The sequence below is a fragment of the Anser anser genome (assembly GCF_964211835.1).
Source record: "Anser anser genome assembly, chromosome: 3".
Lineage (NCBI taxonomy): Eukaryota > Metazoa > Chordata > Aves > Anseriformes > Anatidae > Anser > Anser anser.
In genome coordinates, this window is record NC_139722.1 from 43,050,022 (window position 1) to 43,068,503 (window position 18,482).

The 18,482-nt window shown below is 37.6% G+C and overlaps 1 long non-coding RNA gene across 3 annotated transcripts in view; it reads left to right on the plus strand.

Annotated features, from left to right (window-relative positions):
• Positions 1–10,823: 10,823 nt before the first annotated feature.
• LOC310897674 overlaps positions 10,824–18,482 on the plus strand; it is a 59,119-nt gene continuing 51,460 nt past the window's right edge. For all 3 annotated transcript variants that reach the window (XR_014582473.1, XR_014582474.1, XR_014582475.1), the window contains exons 1-2: positions 10,824–10,856; positions 11,449–11,601. This is a non-coding gene — a long non-coding RNA (uncharacterized lncRNA). The remainder of the gene's footprint in view (positions 10,857–11,448; positions 11,602–18,482) is intronic.

Genomic DNA, 18,482 nt, shown 5'->3' on the forward strand with positions numbered 1-18,482 from the left:
ATTTTCAGCTGTTCCCAGATCTTTGCCTGTCAAGTGTTCATGGATTGATCCAGAAAGTCTCTCTTTTGACCCTAGCAGTTAAGGAATGTGGATAAATAGAAGCCGATGGTTCCCAACCATCTTTTATCCAAACATACAGTTTTACTGAATTTTTCATAATTAGTTTTAATAATAATGATTAAATGGAAATGAATTCAACATAGATCTTTAATGTAACAATAATGTAGGATGGTTGCCTGAAAATTCATGTTAGAGAAAAACTAAACCTGCTATATTTTTAAAATGTTGATCTCTGCTATTGCACTCAGAGATGACCTACCACTTCTGGAAATTTTTTTTTAAAAAATATTCTCATCTCTACTTAGAACATATAAATTGTGTGTGTGTGTGTTTGTTTTTACTGTTGCTGTGTTTGTTTTTACTGTTGCTGTTTTTTTTTTTTTTAATTTTGAATAGGTGATTTAAAATTTGAGGAGAATTTTTACTAGTTCTGCATAGAGATAATACTTCAACAGATACGGATTTTTTTAAATTTTTTTATACATTGAAATGAACCTGGCCTTCAAAGTTGGTTTTGTAACTTAAAGTTATTGCTATGGAAACACAGCATGATGTCTCAAGACTGATTTTCTCAAGCTGCAGTGCAATTCAACAAATAAAGAACAGACCAGAACTCCAGTTGTTTTTAGAACACTAGTGAAAAATCAGATGGGCAGTCTGTGCCTTTTTGGCAGAAACTTCTTGGAAAAGTCTCATATTTTGATGGAAAATGCTTTCATCATTAGTCATTAAGATTCATTAGCCAGTAAGACCAGATATATACATTATAATACATAAATTCATACCTATGAAACTTCAACTAGATATATTTCAACGATGCGGTATCTCATAATGTCACTACCACTAATAAAAATAATTGATAACATTGAATGCTTACATTTAAAAGAAGAGAAACACATTGTCTCAATTCAATAACCTCAGAAATCAAGCTGAATTATTCTGACAATTTTTAGGGCGGTAGGAAATAGTCAGCAATTTAGTTTGTGAGAAGCTCAGCAGTCTTTATATTGACTCCCATGCTCTTCTTGTTTATTACACGAACTTTATTTCAGATAAATGAGTGAAGGATTTACTTCAAAGAATGCAATTTGAAAGCACAAATGGAAATCAGCAGTAGACCTGCTGTCAGGACAGTAAGGATACATCTGCTTTCCTACATAAGTCCAGCATTTGGCAATTCCTCATCCACTGCTAGCATTTGGAAGTTTTTACATTGATTTATACATTTTCTTTTGTTTTTTAATGAAACAACTTGAAAACAAACACAAAGCAAAATTAAAAATAAAAATAAAAATCCATAGCAGTAACATGACACTGAACAGGTAAGCTCCATAAAGGTGAGGAAAACAGTTAAATGCATTGTTGAAGTGCTAAACTATCTGGAGGTTATATGCAGGCAACATAGCATTAGTGTGTTCGGATTACTACACCAATCAACAAAGATTTTTAAGAGGACTAGAAATTGAGGTGGTTAAACAGTAGAATAAAGAAAACAGAAATAAAAGGTATTTTAGAGAAGGTTCTGTCCAAGTTGAGTGTTTTGTATCTCTTTATTGCAGAAGATTTTAAGTTTTCCATGCAGGCAAAAATCAACAAATCCCAGTAAGACTGACTTTTGAGTTCTCAGGAAACTCAAATATGAAATTGTTAATCCGTTAAAAATATTGTGTAATCATTTTCTGGTTTTGTTTTGTTTTTAAGTAGTCTTATGAATGAAATCAGACAAGTGTGATATTTGCTCCAGGACACATTCAAACACAAAAAGGAAGCCTAGAGAGAGTGGAAGCAAGAGCAAGGACAGGTAGTCTCCTAACAAGAGGAACACAGAGAAATTGCTCGAGCAGACAGGGATCAGATTGGGAAAGCTAAAGATAGAATTAAATCAGGGCCAGGGACATCGAGGGCAGCAAGAAAGGCTTCTTGTAGGTGATAAAATGGAAACTACATAAACCGTGGGCCCTCTCTAGAAGGAAGTGGGAGACCTGTTTACCTGGGATATGAAAACTAAAATTAGATATAAGGAAGCAATTCTTTACTCTTGAGGGTGGTGAGGCACAGCCTACCAAGAGAAACTGTGGCTGCCCCATCTCTGGAGTTGTTCAAGGCCAGGTTGGATGGGGCTTTGGGCAACCTGGTCTGGTGGGAAGTGTCCCTCTGCCCATGGCAGGGAGGTTGGAACTGGATGTTATTTAAGGTCCTTTCCAACTTGAACAATTCTATGAATAGAGAACAATTTTCTTTTCCTTATAACAAAAGATGGACATCTAGTTAAATTTGCAGATAGCATGTTTAAACAACAAAAGGAAATAGTTTTCATTCAATTCAGTTAAATTATTGAAGTCTTTGCTACAAAAAAAAAAAATCAAAAATATAGTATGTGCAAATGCACATAGCATTGATCAGATTTTTATTTCTTAACGCTTCTGGCTAAAAAAGTCTTTAAAGAGCTAATTGACAGAAGGCAAGCAAAGGTATGTGTGGAAGGCAATATATAAATTCTAGTTCCTGTACTGCAACGGGCATTTTGTGACAGTCATTGCATTGATTTCTTCATCGAAAGAAAAAAAATAAATCTTAAGCTTTTTCTGAAATTAAGAGTGATATTCAACCTGGAAGTAGAAAAGAAAGGAGGCAAAAAACTGAATGATTCAGTGGTAGCAACTAATTAATGTGATCGTTGGTTTGGTTTTGTTTGGTTGTGTTTTCTTTTTAAGTGTGGGGTTGACTGTTGCCATCTTGAAACTATGAAACCTCATAGGGATATCAAGCATTCTGTGCTGTATCAGAGCCATATATTCTTGAAGACGTTCAAAGATTATGGTGTTGCAGCTTGACTGTTATGAGAACTGCGTAAGGACCGGAGAGGATGGAAATAGACCCCATGTGTTGCAGGAGAATTTAACCTATCACAATATAGCTTTTCATCCTGGTGCTCTATATGACCAATTTGACCACAGCAAGTTTTTTCTCTGAGCTTCGCAAAGAGACTCTGGAGTTAGGGGCCTTTTGAGTAAAGATTATAAAGGTAAAGAAGGGGACAAGTGGAGCATTAATCATAAGACTTCCAGGGGATACAGCCTACAAATTGTAATTTTTTATGGTTAGAATGTAATTCAGTTTGTAAACCCCCAAATTTCTTTTCTGATTAGCAATAGGAAAGGTCAGTAACAGCCGACTTTTTGCAGTTTTATAGTTATTTTTTTGCCGTTCTATATCCATTTATGTTTCTCTGTTCAATTCCATCTGCAATTTTATTTCCTAGCTAAATCTCATGAAGTCATTTTGTGCAGTTCTACAAATTTACCTGTGACTAATACTAGTCCATGATAAAATAAATAAATAAATAAATAAAATAAAATCTCCAGTTATCATGGTCAGATAATTAACTTCAGGAATCTTTGAACTGATGACTGCTACTTATCACTTCTGACAAAGCTTGATAAGGGAGTGTGAGATCAATTTTAGGATATTTTACTGTAAAATAAAACATATGGCTTATACCATCTTCAGCTACATCTGAGGTGAGAAACTGGATTAAATTAATTCAGTGGGGGTGGAAACATGATAGGTCTTTGAACACAACTTTACAGGAGCAATGTGAGACTATTCACTTTTATGATGCGAAGTAGAAAATTCTCTGTAAATGTGAGATTTTTTTCAGACATCTTTCTGATTTATTCAGAGGCTTTCTGAATGATTAGGCTTGCAACCTTATCAATTCTCAGATTTGAAAATAATTTTCATATTTATAAAGCTGAAAATAGAAAATTAACAGTTGGCTAGTTATATGAATGACAGTGCCATAATTAGCATGTAAAACACGTAAATTAATTATTAATAGGGAAAACATTGAAGTTTAACGAAGAAAATTTCAGGTTACAAAGTAAACAATGAGATTACTTATGCAAACATCTCTTCCTAAATTTCAGAAATTGTGAGGGTAGTAATGAGTGGCATTTTCAGAGATTACTGAAATAAATTGTTACAAGCAATCTGTAACAGAACCATGTGCTTATTAAGAGTTTATAAAGCGGTATTGTTATTTTTTTACTACAGCTGATCTATAAAGCTTTCCTATGGAGAATTGATTATTGCTTTTGTTCTTACTTTCTCCTTTTTCATTTGAGCCTGATTCATGCAGAAAATATCTATATCCTTAGTTTTATGTACACAGCTCATTCTTCTCAGCCCAAATATACTCCCCTGAGTGTAAGTACTTGTTTGTTCATTATAACGATCTGTATTGGTTTCATTTTATTTGCATCAGGAAGGAGAGGGGGATTGTACATCCCATGTATGCAGCTTGAATATGTGTTATAAAGTCTATGTGCGTATGTCGGGTTGGGGTCATCATTGAACAAATCAATTTGTACCTTTCTCCCTCTGAAAACATGAAAACATGATGCATAGCAAAATTTTCAATGCAACAATATGCTGCTAAATATGGTACAACCAAATCTATTCAGTAAACATGTAAAAACCCATGATACTGATGAAATGTGCTTTTCCAATGATTTTCATATTGTCCTCTGCATTCTTTGCCAAATGATAAAATACATGTCCACAGGTACTTAGATCTCTGTTTTGTAATTCAAATATAAATAATTTTATGTACCAAGTTCATATTGATCCAAAAATAGATAAGAACTTTAAATTGTGAGACTAATTGAAATACATAAAAAGCCTCAGAACTAGCTTGCAAAATGTTTGTAGTTAGTATGATTACAAAAGCTTTCTTCTCCACTGGTATTCAACCTTTAGTTAAGAAAGCTCTGACAAGAAAGGAAATGAGCAGTGAATGCAGAATGCAGGTATTTTTGTGCCCTTGTTTTTCTGCCAGTGCTTGAAATGTACAAAATAAGGCTGACATATGATAAAGAGCTCGTATGCTTAAGCTTACAGCCCACAATCACTCCTTTAGTTGAGATATTATAAAATGTTAACTTGTAGCTTATACAGTGCATTAGAATACTAGGATCTAATTGTGATTCTGAGCTTTGCTGTAGGTCCTAAACAGGTTTTCTAAATTTTACTAAAAAAGCAGGAAAGCTGACCTGTTTGAATACTTTTCATGCTATGTACATAAAAGCATGGCAGCAACAGCCCAAAAGCATTTTAAATCAGAATAGATAAAGAGAAAATAAATAAATGCTTATTTTGCTTCCTTAAACCATATTTTTAATGCCATTACTTTCTAGTGAGAATAAGCTAGAGGTGACTAGATGTAATATTCATGTGTTTTTAAACTGCAATAAAATCTGAAATCCTGAAATCTCAATTTATAAGCCCCACTTCTATGTAATGTTAGCATGCTCAGCTTTTATCCATTTACTGGTTGCTGATGACACGGTATTATGCAAGGCCCTCAGAAGGTATAAATGAAGACAGACCTAGCAAAAATAGCAGGTTCAAAGATGTTCAGCCCACAGATCCAAAGACGGAGCAACCTTACCTGAGCCAGTATCACTATAACACCAGCATCAATAGGAAATGACATCCACATTAGGCACAGCATATAGTAAATACAGTATTTTCAAATCAAATTTATAGAACAACAGAACACAATGCAAACATCATCATCATACCACAAACGTTAAGACTACAAAAACCAAAGCAGGCCCTTTCTCCTATATCTAATTTCCTGAGGAAGCTGTAGAGTATTGGATGGAAGCATGTAGCCTGTGAGGAACAGTAATGGTAAATCATCAACTTGTAGCTCAATTCCACAAGAAACAGGAGGAAAAATCGAACATTTTTAGGGGTGCATACTCTGAAAGCCAAGACATGCCCACGTGAAATTTGTCATATGGAAATCAGCCAAGGTGGGGCAAAGATGCTCCTCCAGAGGGAACTGGGAAAACTCTGTTAGCAAGGAGGGGAGAGCAGCCAATTTTGAGTTGATTGATCTGTAGAACAGATGGGAACAGAAACAATTGATAGAGGGAAATAGAAGCAGAGGCTCTGCCCTCTCTTCCAGGATTGACAAGGATTAAGTATAATATCAATATGTAGTGTGAATCTACTCCTACCATAGATGCTTTAGGGTGAGATATGTGTAAAATTCTGAGCTTAATTCTGAAATGCTGTTTATTGTTTGTTTTGTTTTTGTTTGTTTTCTCATTATTAATCTGAATTCATGAAATTATAGAGATATTATGTTATTCATAAATGTTTCCCATAAGACCACCCAGCTCTCTCTCCATTTTTACATTTACATATTTTATAGTACCACAGATGTAGAAAAATAATTATGTAATGTCTCTTGGTGAGATTCTTAGAGGAAGGGTAATTTTTATCTATTTTTTTTAATTTGGATATTGCAATAGGATTCCAAATAAAAGACTCAGTCCCCAGCTATGTCACAGAAAGTTGCTGGCCTTAGGCAATTGCCTAAGTCCCACATGTGTAAAACTGAAGTAATAGTCCTTATCGATTATGATTTGGCCATCTGATTTATTCAGTTGTCAAAAGCATTTTTTCAGGCAAAGACTGTTGCTTGTGATGATTTTTCTACAGAGCAGAATGGGTACCCTGTCACTCACATGCTTATCTAGATACTGCTAAAACATAAGGCATCTTCATAAGCCAAAAATCTCCAGCAGAACAAGCTCCTGAGGTAGGTAAGAAGTAAACAGTGCAGTTCTCTTAGCCCAGAGAGAAATGAGGGGCACAGAGAGCCTTGGGAAATACTTCAAGCTGCACTCACTGATCATACGAGGAAAAGGTTGTCTTACAACAAAAAATCACTTCTCACAGAGTTGCAGCCACCACTGGATGTGACAAAAGAACTTCCCTGTTTTTTGCTTTTCTGTTTCATGCCCTGTTCCCTAGGCCTACAGGGAGAGGGCTCACAACACCTCACCTTTCTGCTGATCTTCTTTCTATATCTCACTGCTCCATATCACCTCCCGCTCTTTCCATCTCTTTCTCACTTTGCAGTTACCCCATTTCCTAAGTATTCTAGTAGCTAAGATTACTAAGAAGAGGCAGGAGGGACTGCTGGGGTGGAAGGGTCGGTCTTCGAGATAAACTCAAAATAACAGCTTTCCCTTTTCATAGATAGAAAAGGAGCATTTGGCAACATATAAACTGAGACGTGGCCTGTGGGCGTGAAAGGTGACCTCAGCATGGAACTGTAACGTGTTACGCACAAGAATTAGCCCGTAGCTGCCCAAGTAAATCCTGTGGGTGCAGTGCATAAAGTAAGGGGCTGTGCCGCAGCACAAGAGTTTTTGCTAGCATGACAAATCCAATTTCAAGTACATGATTAAAATGACCCTGAACTGCCAATGGCTTAAAGCCAAAATGCGGTTCTTTGCTTTTTGAAAATTCCTGGTTAGATATTAGCCTGCCAGTCAGAGCAAAATTCTGAACACGGATATCCTTCCCACATCCTCAGACAGCATTTAATGCATGAACTAGACTAGCTCACAAGGTCTCAAACCAGATAAATACATTATGGGCAAGCAATTGTGCAGTGAAATTCAGAAGCTCAGTCAGAGAGAGCATGGGTGGGGAGGATCTAAGGAAGCAGATTAAAGGGAATGGGATAAGGTTGAGTCAGGAACTGTCAGAAAAATAAAAGAGCAGTAAGTACTGTGAGAAGTTGTGCTGCACTCTAGCCAGTGTTCTCTTCGTGAAAATAGCAATGCTCTGGCAAATTATTGAATGCACACACTGAGGTGCTCAGAGTTAGTTAGGTTCAGCTGAGGCTTGTGTCATGGAGAGAGAAGCAGCAATCACAAACCAAGACGTTATTTGAAAATAAAAGAGAACTGAATTTGGGGGTTAGACTGAGCATGAGAAAAACTGGGAAAAGCTCTTTAAAAGTTTGCAGTTGACAGAGTTCAGAAAGAGAGCACAGTTTCATGTGGCTACTTCCATTTCCTTTTGCACCTTCTTTGCTCAGATTGCTAAGTGGATGGTTTTATTGTAGACTGCTTGTTAGTATCAGAACTATTACACAAGAACAGGGGCGGTTTTTATGAAATAGTGAACATTTTTTGGTATTTCCATGTACATTTCCTCCTTCTTAAGAGTAGGTTATGATGAACTGAATTTATGGTTGCAGTGTACTTTTTCTTTAAATGTCTTTATCATGTTACTCTCTCTTACACACTGTAAGAAGACAACAATTCATTGTATATGTTAGCTATAATCAATTTTGCTTTATAAGCTGTTAAACAAATGATTTTTTAAGATATAAGTATAATGTAACTTTATGCATGCACAGATGCTATTTTGCCTATGCTTTTTATATAATACAGAGAGACATTTAATTCTTTGCAGCTTTTACAGCCTGTGTATCTTTTACAGCTTCTAGTTATAGCCAAGTGCTTCAGTTTACTTTTTCATGTTTTAAATGTGTTTAAATAATTCTTATGTTTTTACAAGCTCTGTTGGTTTTGTGACTGAGTCCAGATGAAGCTTAGTCTGGAATTGTGGTTCATATTGCAAGTAAAGTGTCGAAGTTGCTACTGCCAACTCATTGCTATTTATCATCATTAGTAATCATGATATTTTAGGGTAGGAATAAAGCAAGAGTGAAATCTCTGCAATTTACCATTTCAGAACCATTAACAGGCTTATCACCACCTATTTTCACAAAGCAGAGAGCTGCATGGCACAGCGCCTTCCATCTTACGTAAGTCTGCTGAGCATGCACAGAGCAGCTGCAGTTTTGTACCACTTTTAATACCGGTGTTAATGGCACACAGGTGAAACATTTTCCTTGCATGTGAGCAATAGACTGGCTACCTGTTGGAAACCAATAGCATAAGTGTAGGACAGCTGTTTCATGAAGGAGCAAGAAAATGTGTGTGTACTCTGGAAGCAACAAATGTAATGCATGTGGAGAGAGCTGAACTATTGCACATGCCCAGGATGGCTGGTGCTCAGGGACAGCCTTTAAATATATTTAAGAGCTTTGAAGCTCCCAGTAGATACCAGTTCTGCACTTGTCCAAGGGTGCCAGAGGGCAAGGCCTGAGACCTCCCTGAGAGGGCACTGGCTGCTGTTGCATCTTCTTCCAGGACAGTTCCTGCAAGTGGCCTCAGACAAAATGGGGCCAGCGCTAAGGTAAGCAACCCTACCTTGTACAGAAGAGAATAGATTTCTCTCTCCCCCCCCCCCCCCCAACTAATGACTACATAGTTTGCATAGGCCAAAAGGATACAGAAAGTGGAATGGAAACCCATTATAATGCATATGTACATGCAAACTACAAGACAAACTGTGATCAAAAACAAATGCTCGTAACTGCCATTGCTAGTTTGATTACAGTTACATATTTATTTGTTAATTAGCTCCTGCTGACAATCAATTAATGCCTCAAACTATAGCCTGTACAAATTCCAGCAATCTATTCAGCAGTTAACACAGATGTATTGTATTAAATTGCTCTGGTTAAGTGGAATGTTAGCAACATTGTCTCCAAAATTATGCAGTACCTAGAGGGTTTCACATAATGTTTTGCAAAGATTGCATTATTATATATTTCTCTCTTATAACCGCAAAAATATTAGAATTATTTGAATTCCTTTTTTTTCCTATTAATTTACATCCTAAGAAAAATAAATACATGACTAGTTTGCAACTTTTCATCCAAATAAGCAAGAGTATCCATGATACATATAACAGGAGCTATTTAGCAGTTCAGACAACACATGGGCCATTAAAAATGTTTGGACAGTTGCGTTAATGTAATACTGCTTGCAAAATATACTATTTTTTTTCTCAAAAAATGTTGCCAGAGATCATCTAGTATTATTTTTCTTTCACAGAATACAAAAAAAAAAAAAAAAAGGAATATATTGAGCTTAGCAGAAACTTGCAAATGAATATGTCATTGCACATGATTAAAACTTGAAAATTAGGAAAAAGGCAAATAAACATTCAAGAAAACAATTGTAGTCCATTACAGAAATAAACCGTATTTATTTCTGTTTAAGTGCATTATCAACAATATTGAATTAAATTGTGTAGAACAATCAAACACAGAAACGCTGTACTGATGCAAACCTGTACAGTTTTTGCTCCAAGTAGTGCCCTTTGCAGGGGCAGGGGCTTGATTGTGGTGCCTTATTTGTATAATGCCTATTACCTCATAACTTTGCTGTGAACTTTCCAATTGCTCAGCTGTATCCTCTGCGTTCACAATGTTAAGGGATTTCCTGAGCTTTCATCTCCTTTTAGCTAGAACACTCAAAATATTAGACAAAGAGAAGAAAAATGTAATAGCAACACATTATTATGTATGTTATTTTATATATTTATATATATATATATATATGTTTGTGGCCATACTTTTCAAATGCTTATGTGCTTTTGAGAAAACAAAACTCATACTGACCTTTATGCTTTTCTATTAAGCAAGGTAGCTATGATATTGCTTTGCTAGGAGAGGCTGTTGAGCAGAGTACCTGAGGAATCAACCTGATGATTTAAAGTTGTCCTGGTTTCAGTTAGGACAGAGTTAATTTTCCTCCTAGTAGCTGGTGGGGTGCTATGTTTTGGATTAGGATGAGAAGAGCGCTGATAACATGCTGATGTTTTAATTGTTGCAGAGCAGTGTTTACACCAGGCCAAGGACTTTTCGGCTTCTCGCTCTGTCCTGCCAGTGAGCAGGCTGGGGGTGCAGCAGGAGCTGGGAGGGGACAGACCCAGGACAGCTGACCCAAACTGGCCAAAGGGGTATTCCATACCATCTGGCGTCATGCTAAACAATATATAGGGGTGGCTGGCCGGGGTGGGGGGGCCGGCTGCTCGGGGATAGGCTGGGCATCGGTCAGCGGGTGGTGAGCAATTGCATTGTGCATCACTTGTTTTCTTACACATTATTATTAGTAATACTATTATCATTTTTTTTATTATTATTATTGTTGTTGTCGTTGTTGTTGTTGTTATTATTTTCCTGTCTTAATAAACTGTCTTTATCTCAGCTCACAGGCTTCACTTTCCCGTTTCTCTCCCCCATCCCAGAGAGGGAGGGGGAAGGGTGAGCGAACGGCTGTGTGGTGTTTAGTTGCCGGCCGGGTTAAGCCACAACAAAAGTCAAGCACCCTGTTCCTGATCCTGGCACATGTCTGCAGCATGACTTCTGGAAAGCCCTTTCCCCGTTTCATACCTCAGGCTTTGACCTGGCATATGAAACTAACATTATGGATTCTCCTTTATATGGCAGCGTGAGACCTGCAGATGACCAATGCTATCCAAAACAGTGTTCCTTTGCTGGCAGTATTTTTTTTTTATTATTTGGAAATTCCAACCTTTATGTGCCAGCTCAACTGATAAATAATGAAGAAAAATTCACATCACTTTCACTTTAGGTATCTAAAAATAGTGTTATGAAGAAACTCACAAATCTTGTTTCTTGGTTTCTTTGTACAGTGACTAATGAAAGCAGACAGCTTCAGGAAAAGTTTTTGAACAAAGTAGGTGACATGACTATTCCACTTCAAATATATTATATTTTCCTGGGCCAGAAAGGTCTCAACTGAAGATGAGGAGCAGATAAATGTGAATGGAATAAAGAGAGAGAAGGTAAGGAAAAATAAATGCAGAAAATGTGAAGAAAATAAGATGAGAATAAAAGAAAAAAAAAAAATAGAATTACAATTTAAATTTTATTTTATTTTATTTTATTTTTTACTCATTTATTATTTACTCATTTATTGCAAGTCGTTTTAATTTGCAATTTGAAATTGAATATTTAATAGAAGTGATAGCTCAAGGTTGCACCTAGATAGTTTAGCAGTAATAATCCTATCCTCCACTAATAAACTGTGAGGATTTTGGCCTCAGAGATTAACCTGAATATGATTTTTATCCAACAAAGAGGCAACTTCCTCAAGCTATCCTTATATTATTTATGAATCTTCAGACTATACTAGTAAGTGGTCAGTTTTACTTAGTAAAATAAATAAAAATGTAGTAATACAATACTGTGTAGACCCCTCTCTGTCAAGTTCTTGCTCAGGGGTAGACAGTAACTGCTGGGAGAACTTTGGTGAGTTTTGGTTTATAAGCAGAGTACAAAGAATGGAAGTCTATCATATGTGACATACTGCAGAGCAGAGACTGGCATGTGAAGATCTCAGCAGATTGCTGCTGGTAAGAAGGAAAGAGTGGAGGGGGAGAAAAAAGGTGCTAGCCTGTTTAGTTTTGTCTCCTCCATTTGATGCTCTTGTAAATCTGATAGGTGAGATTTGCCCAAGTTCAGCTTTGTAAGACTGAAATTTTGCAGAGGACAACATAAAAACAGATCCCTACTCTTGCATGTAATCCTATTTGTAGACCTTAGGCATGTGGGTGACCAAGGAAAAAAACATTTCAAGGCCTTGTAGGAATGCATCAAGAAGTAGTCTCTGTATTTAAGGATTTAAAGGCTCTTTTTTTTTTTCCCCTTGACATTTGCTTCTATCCATTGAAGTATTAATTTATCATATTAGAAACTACTGTAATGACAGTAGCTACATGTTGCTGCTGAAGGACCAGAGTAGTTCCCAGTGTCTAGATCTGGGTACACACACAGTACATCTGCTCTGTCTACATTGGAAGAAGAATTTTCTGTTTGTGGATTTTCATGCAAGGAAAACCAAAACATAGGCATTTCAGCTCTGGATAATTTCAGAACTGGACTGATGGGTACATCACAAAGATAGATCACAGTTGAGAATCACAATATTTATCTCCAATCTTTTATATTTTCTTTGTCTTAAACTGATCCGTAGCTTTCATCATGAGACCTGTATTATGAAGGAATTTTGACTCAGAATGTCAGAGTTGTCTGTGGTAGACACTGTTTAATTTTTGGCACGCTCCTTGACACAGTTTTGATCCATGCAACCTAACATCCTTCTAGACAATATACAAACATGGTTCAAGGAGTGACCAAAATCTGAACAAAAATCTGCTCACGATAGTCAATATGAATGAGGCCATGTTTTTCTGGATATTGGATGCAATCTGTGCCATGATACTTAAAACACAGTAAACAAACAAACAAACAAAAAATATACATGATTATAAAATAAATAAAAGAAAAGAAATGAAGGCATACTATCTGACATCACTAGTATAGATATAGTCCCTCTGACAGTGGTTACATTTTTACCATGTGCTTAGCTATATAGCTCAGCTACCTGTCTGTATGGGAAGAGCTGTGCCAAACTATCAGCTTTTCTCAGCAGAAATTATCTAGAAAGCCAGGCCATGGCTAAGCTCGTTATTCTAAATGATCATAGGAGCAAGGGACTCAGTGCCTGCTGCTAAGCAAACAGTGGTCCAAGCTTACAGGACAATGAATGCATAAAGGCAAAATCCACCAGAATCCACTAGTGAGATAAGAATAGAAAGGGGAAAACATTCTGATAATGGATTCTTTCTCACCATATTTGCTGACCTGACAATGTGATTTTCTAAAAATAAAATTTGGTTGATTCTTTATTTCTTAGGCTGCTTTAATTAAAGTAGTTACTGATTTAAAATGCAAAATCAATTAATTAATGCCTATTTTTTAAGTTCTGAGTTTGAGCTTTAGCTAACTCTAAACACTGCATAATGTTATTATTACAGTTCTTTCCCAGGACTGATGATACTATCATTTAATTCTGAGTTTTCAATATTATTTTTATTACTTTTACTACAGCTTTGGAATGTTTTGTTTTCATGACAATAAATTAATTTTCCCTGATATAGAAAGGTTCTTTTCAAGTGTGAGTGTATACAAAAACAAATTTCAGCCATAGTTTTTTCTCATGATTGCTATTGTCTGAAAGTTTAGGTCTTCTAAGTTACTGTTTTTCGTTGTTGTTTGTTTTTCTGGTAATCACTATGTCAGTGACATGCACAACCCACAATAATAATGTGTTTCTCTGTTTTCAGTGGCCTTGTACTTGAAGGTCATTCACTCAATTATTAACAAAATGCTCATAACTTACTTAACCATCAGCTAAAGATTTGTTGTCCCCACTGATCTTTCTGACAGATGGGAATGTCAAGCCAAGGTGCTGAATCCACATTCATCTTGTGTTTCCCAACAGACATCTGATTTTCTCTCACGTATTGTAATGGATTGCATTTGCTTCTTCAAGACCTTTAAAAGATGTATTTACAATACAAATTTCATTATGTCACGGGCCTAGCTTTGTTTGCACTCAGTTCACACCCACAATGATCATTTAAGAAATAGCCCTACAAAGTGCTGAGTGAACTTGGAGACATCCTGAGCAATGTCAATTCTCATAGAAGCCAGTGAAGTTAGGGGCAGTTTGCTACCCAAAGAGACCTTTAGTATTTCAGAATTAGTTAATCCATTTGTCTTGTAAAATAAATGGATAAGACTGGTGAGAAAAGCATCCTACCTGCACCTCCCCTGAGGTATATTTGTACCGCAGTCTCAGGGCTGCAGGCTGGCTGCTTTGGCACAAAGCTCTACATGGGCTGGACATCCTGTCCCAAAGAGAAAGCAGTGCCTGCCAGCAGGGTTGATAAGTTGGACATGTGACAGAGTTTTCAGAAAACATCTGCCAAGTCCAATCACTGGTAGAAGATAGTTTCCAAATGTGACAAAGCACAGTCATGAACTCTACATGTGGGCTGCATGCCTGAATCTGCAGGGACTGACTATCTGCAGAAGTATGAAATCTGCAGCCTGTGTCAGAAGATTCTCAGGTATTTAGTCATAAGATCCCACATATTCTCTGTAATGTCCCAGTCTGCTGTCCAAGCCCAAGTAGAAAAATAGTCCTGTATTCACCATTCCTAAGGCACTTTGCTAAAGCCTCATTTCCCTGTACCATCTCTATAGACCATGGAGAGAAACTGAAATTTCCTATTTCCAAATTGCCAACAGAGGCTATGCTGTATAAGGAAAAAAGAAAAAAAAAGTTAGGATCTTGGCACTGCAACTTGATTACCTGTGCTGTTCATATCTTAGTATGGGCCCAGCACACTTTTGTCCAATGGTAATGACTGCCTCCTTATCCCTACCTCTTCCATGTCCCCAGAACATAGTTTGAGTGTTGACAACAATCAATAGACCATTTCCAAAAGGTAGTTTGGATTTGATCCTGTTCTGGATGAGGAGTTTAGCAGTATGGCTGCAGGCCATTCTTTGTCAGCCACTGACAGAAACAGACAGCAATGTTGAGTGTATTTTATTTGCTGGTGGAGATACAGCTTTTTATTCCAACACAAAGCACAAGTGGCAGAAGTGACACTAGCTTTTACTTAAAGGTGTTTCAATTCCAGCATTCATACAGGAAGGGGCAGCCCTGGTATCTATGCTTCTTCTGACCATCTGTTATTCAAACACATTCTCATGTTTCTTAGAAGGCTCTTGTAATTGCAAGACTATTGACATAGTTTGGCATGAAAGAAAAGCTATTTGCCATTTCTCTTAAAACCAAATTGCACACAATTCAAGCAATGAGGTTAGTGGCATGGGGTATCCTGTTCTTGTGCAGGTTGCATTGGATGATGTACAGACCATCTCTAGCTGAGGAAGTCTTCATCTTTCAAGGAAGTCTTCATCTTTCAAGCCAACTCTCAGTTTTCACTGACAATTTAGAGACGGAACTTTCTCACAATGAGGAGAGCCAAATAGCCTGCAGAAATGCAGTGACCACTGGACTTCATGGCAAAATGCAGCCATGAATACTTTCTGTTTCAGCTGTTGTCAGGGGAACCCTGACTTTCTGAATCCTGAGTAGGTGGAGTTAGCAAATGGACACATCTGAGTCAGACACAACAAGCGTTTCCCAAGTTCATGCAATATTGCAGAATTTTACCTCTTAGTGTTCCTGACAGTAACCCTTATCTTTGCAAAAAATTTAATTTCAGACACTATTAATAAATTCCTAAATATTCAGGTAGCTTTTTGAATCCTCATACGATCTTTTACATCAGAGAAGGTTAACTCTTCTATGTATGACCTCATTAGTTTTGTCAGTATTGAGTATATGCCCAGACTTGATCTTGGCTTTGGAAAAAGCTGAGCAGTGTTTGTGGAATCATGTTTAATGATATTTTGGCATTTAAAAGTAGAACAAATGCAAATATCATAGCACGAAAGTAATATTTGCATGTTACAGGAGGTAAATCCTGAACTGTATTTAAATAGCATGACACCAGAGCTTTTTCTTGAAGTTTAAAAAATAAAAATAAAAAAATAAAGTAACAGTAGATTGTAAAACATGAATGATGCAAATCATATAATCATCATTGAATCATTAAGGTTGGAAAAGACTTCCAAGATCATCTGGTCCAACCATCCCCCTACCACCAATGTCACCCACTAAACCATGTCCCTAAGCACCACATACAACCTTTCCTTGAACACCCCCAGGGACGGTGACTCCACCACCTCCCTGGGCAACCCGTTCCAACACCTGACTGCTCTTTCTGAGAAGAAATGTCTCCTTATTTCCAACCTAAATCTCCCCTGATGCAATTTGAGGCCATTCCCTCTAGTCCTATCACTAGTTATCTGTGAGAAGAGGCCGACCCCCAGCTCCCCACAGCTTCCTTTCAGGTAGCTGGAGAGAGCAATGAGGTCTCCCCTGAGCCTTCTCTTCTCCAGACTAAACACCCCCAGTTCCCTCAGACACTCCTCATAGGACTTGTGCTCCAGGCCCCTCACCAACTTCGAGGCCCTTCTCTGGACACATCCCAGGGCCTCAATGTCCTTCTTGTAGTGAGGGGCCCCAAACTGAACACAGGACTTGAGGTCCGGCCTCACCAGAGCAGAATACAAAGGGACAATCACCTCCCTGGTCCTGCTGGCTACACTGCTCCTGATCCAAGCCAGGATGCCATTGGCCTTCTTGGACACCTGGGCACACTGCCAGCTCACGTTCAGATGAGCATTGACCAACACCCCCAGATCCTTTCCCTCTGCACAGCTTTCCAGCCACTCTGCCCCAAGCCTGTAGCACTGCATGGGATTGCTGTGGCCAAAGTGCAGGACCCAGCACTTAGCCATGTTGAACCTTATCCCATTGGCCTCTGCCGATCGATCCAACCTGTCTAGGTCCCTCTGCAGGGCCTTCCTACTCTCTGGCAGATCGACATTTCCCCCCAACTTGGTGTTGTCTGCAAACTTACTGAGGGTGCACTCAATTGTGTCTAAACTATAGATGCCAGTCTGTTTGGGTAATCATTTTCTACTTTTTTTTCTTTTCTTTGTAAAAAATTGTGTACAGCAGAACAAATTCGTGAAAAGACAGATGACTTCATGTGAATGGACATATCCAGCCTGTACATATTCTTCATAATATAATAAATGCTTTTAATTACAATATAATGAATAATTATAACAATATAACAATATAATATAACAATACTACAGGGGAGCTTCTTTTTAAACCCAGGCAGTTAGTAATTGATATATAACCTGGAGCATAAAGGTTTGAATTCTCCAGACACTTTAAGCTGACTCCCAGGCTTTGAAAAATATTGCATACTTTTTCTATTCCTACAATAACATTTGAAATCCCATTGTAGTTCAAAGTCACATTAATGCTACTGAATATAAGCACCTTCCTTTCATCACTTTTGAATATGGGGTCAGCCAATTTTGTTGAGGGCATGGCTCTGAGGAAGGATAAGCAGGAATGTTTAGATGACCTTCTCTATACATTCATACATTTTCTAAAACGTGTCACTTCTTATTTGTGTCACCCACATTGCCCAGACGCAGTATCTTCTTTTCCCACTGTAGCATGAGAGAATGCAGATGTCAGGACTGGCCATGATAATTGTTCCAATCGGAAATACACAGTTTACATATGTGCTTGAACACCTGCAGGATTTATGGTGATCTGGCCATTTACAACTCCCTGTTTTGATTTATTTTCATGTTCACCATCAAGTGTGTGCATGTGTGTTTGAGTGCATGCATATGTCTGTCCATGATGTGGGGACAGACAGCTAATGGATTGGAATGACTGCACAGGAATGACTGCTCAGGCAGACTAAGCTTGCACAGCCATCCTAGCTGAAGGTAACATTTAGTTCTCCTCATACTGCCTGCATGTCCCAAATACATTTTCAAAGTGTCAGGCTCAATTTCTGTCTTTCTCTTTGCCCTTCCTCCTCTCTGGTACATGTGGCTGACACCATGAAATGGATTTTTCTTCCATTTGACTTTCACTGATTTCTTAAATCCTGTTTGTCTGGAGGCAGAACAACAGCATATATCCCAGCCTTTTCCAATTTTCCCTTGCATATGGTGCTCAAGACAACACTATATGTGGTCTGCACTCAAGTATAACCAGAAACACACCCCACTATGGCCAGCTCTTACCTTCATCTTATTTTCCTTAAATATTTTTGTAAAAACATTACTGTTTTATTTCTTGTGCCCATTCTATCCACAGTGCTTTGTGTCCTGAGACACTGCTGAGGTCATCTTGCTTATT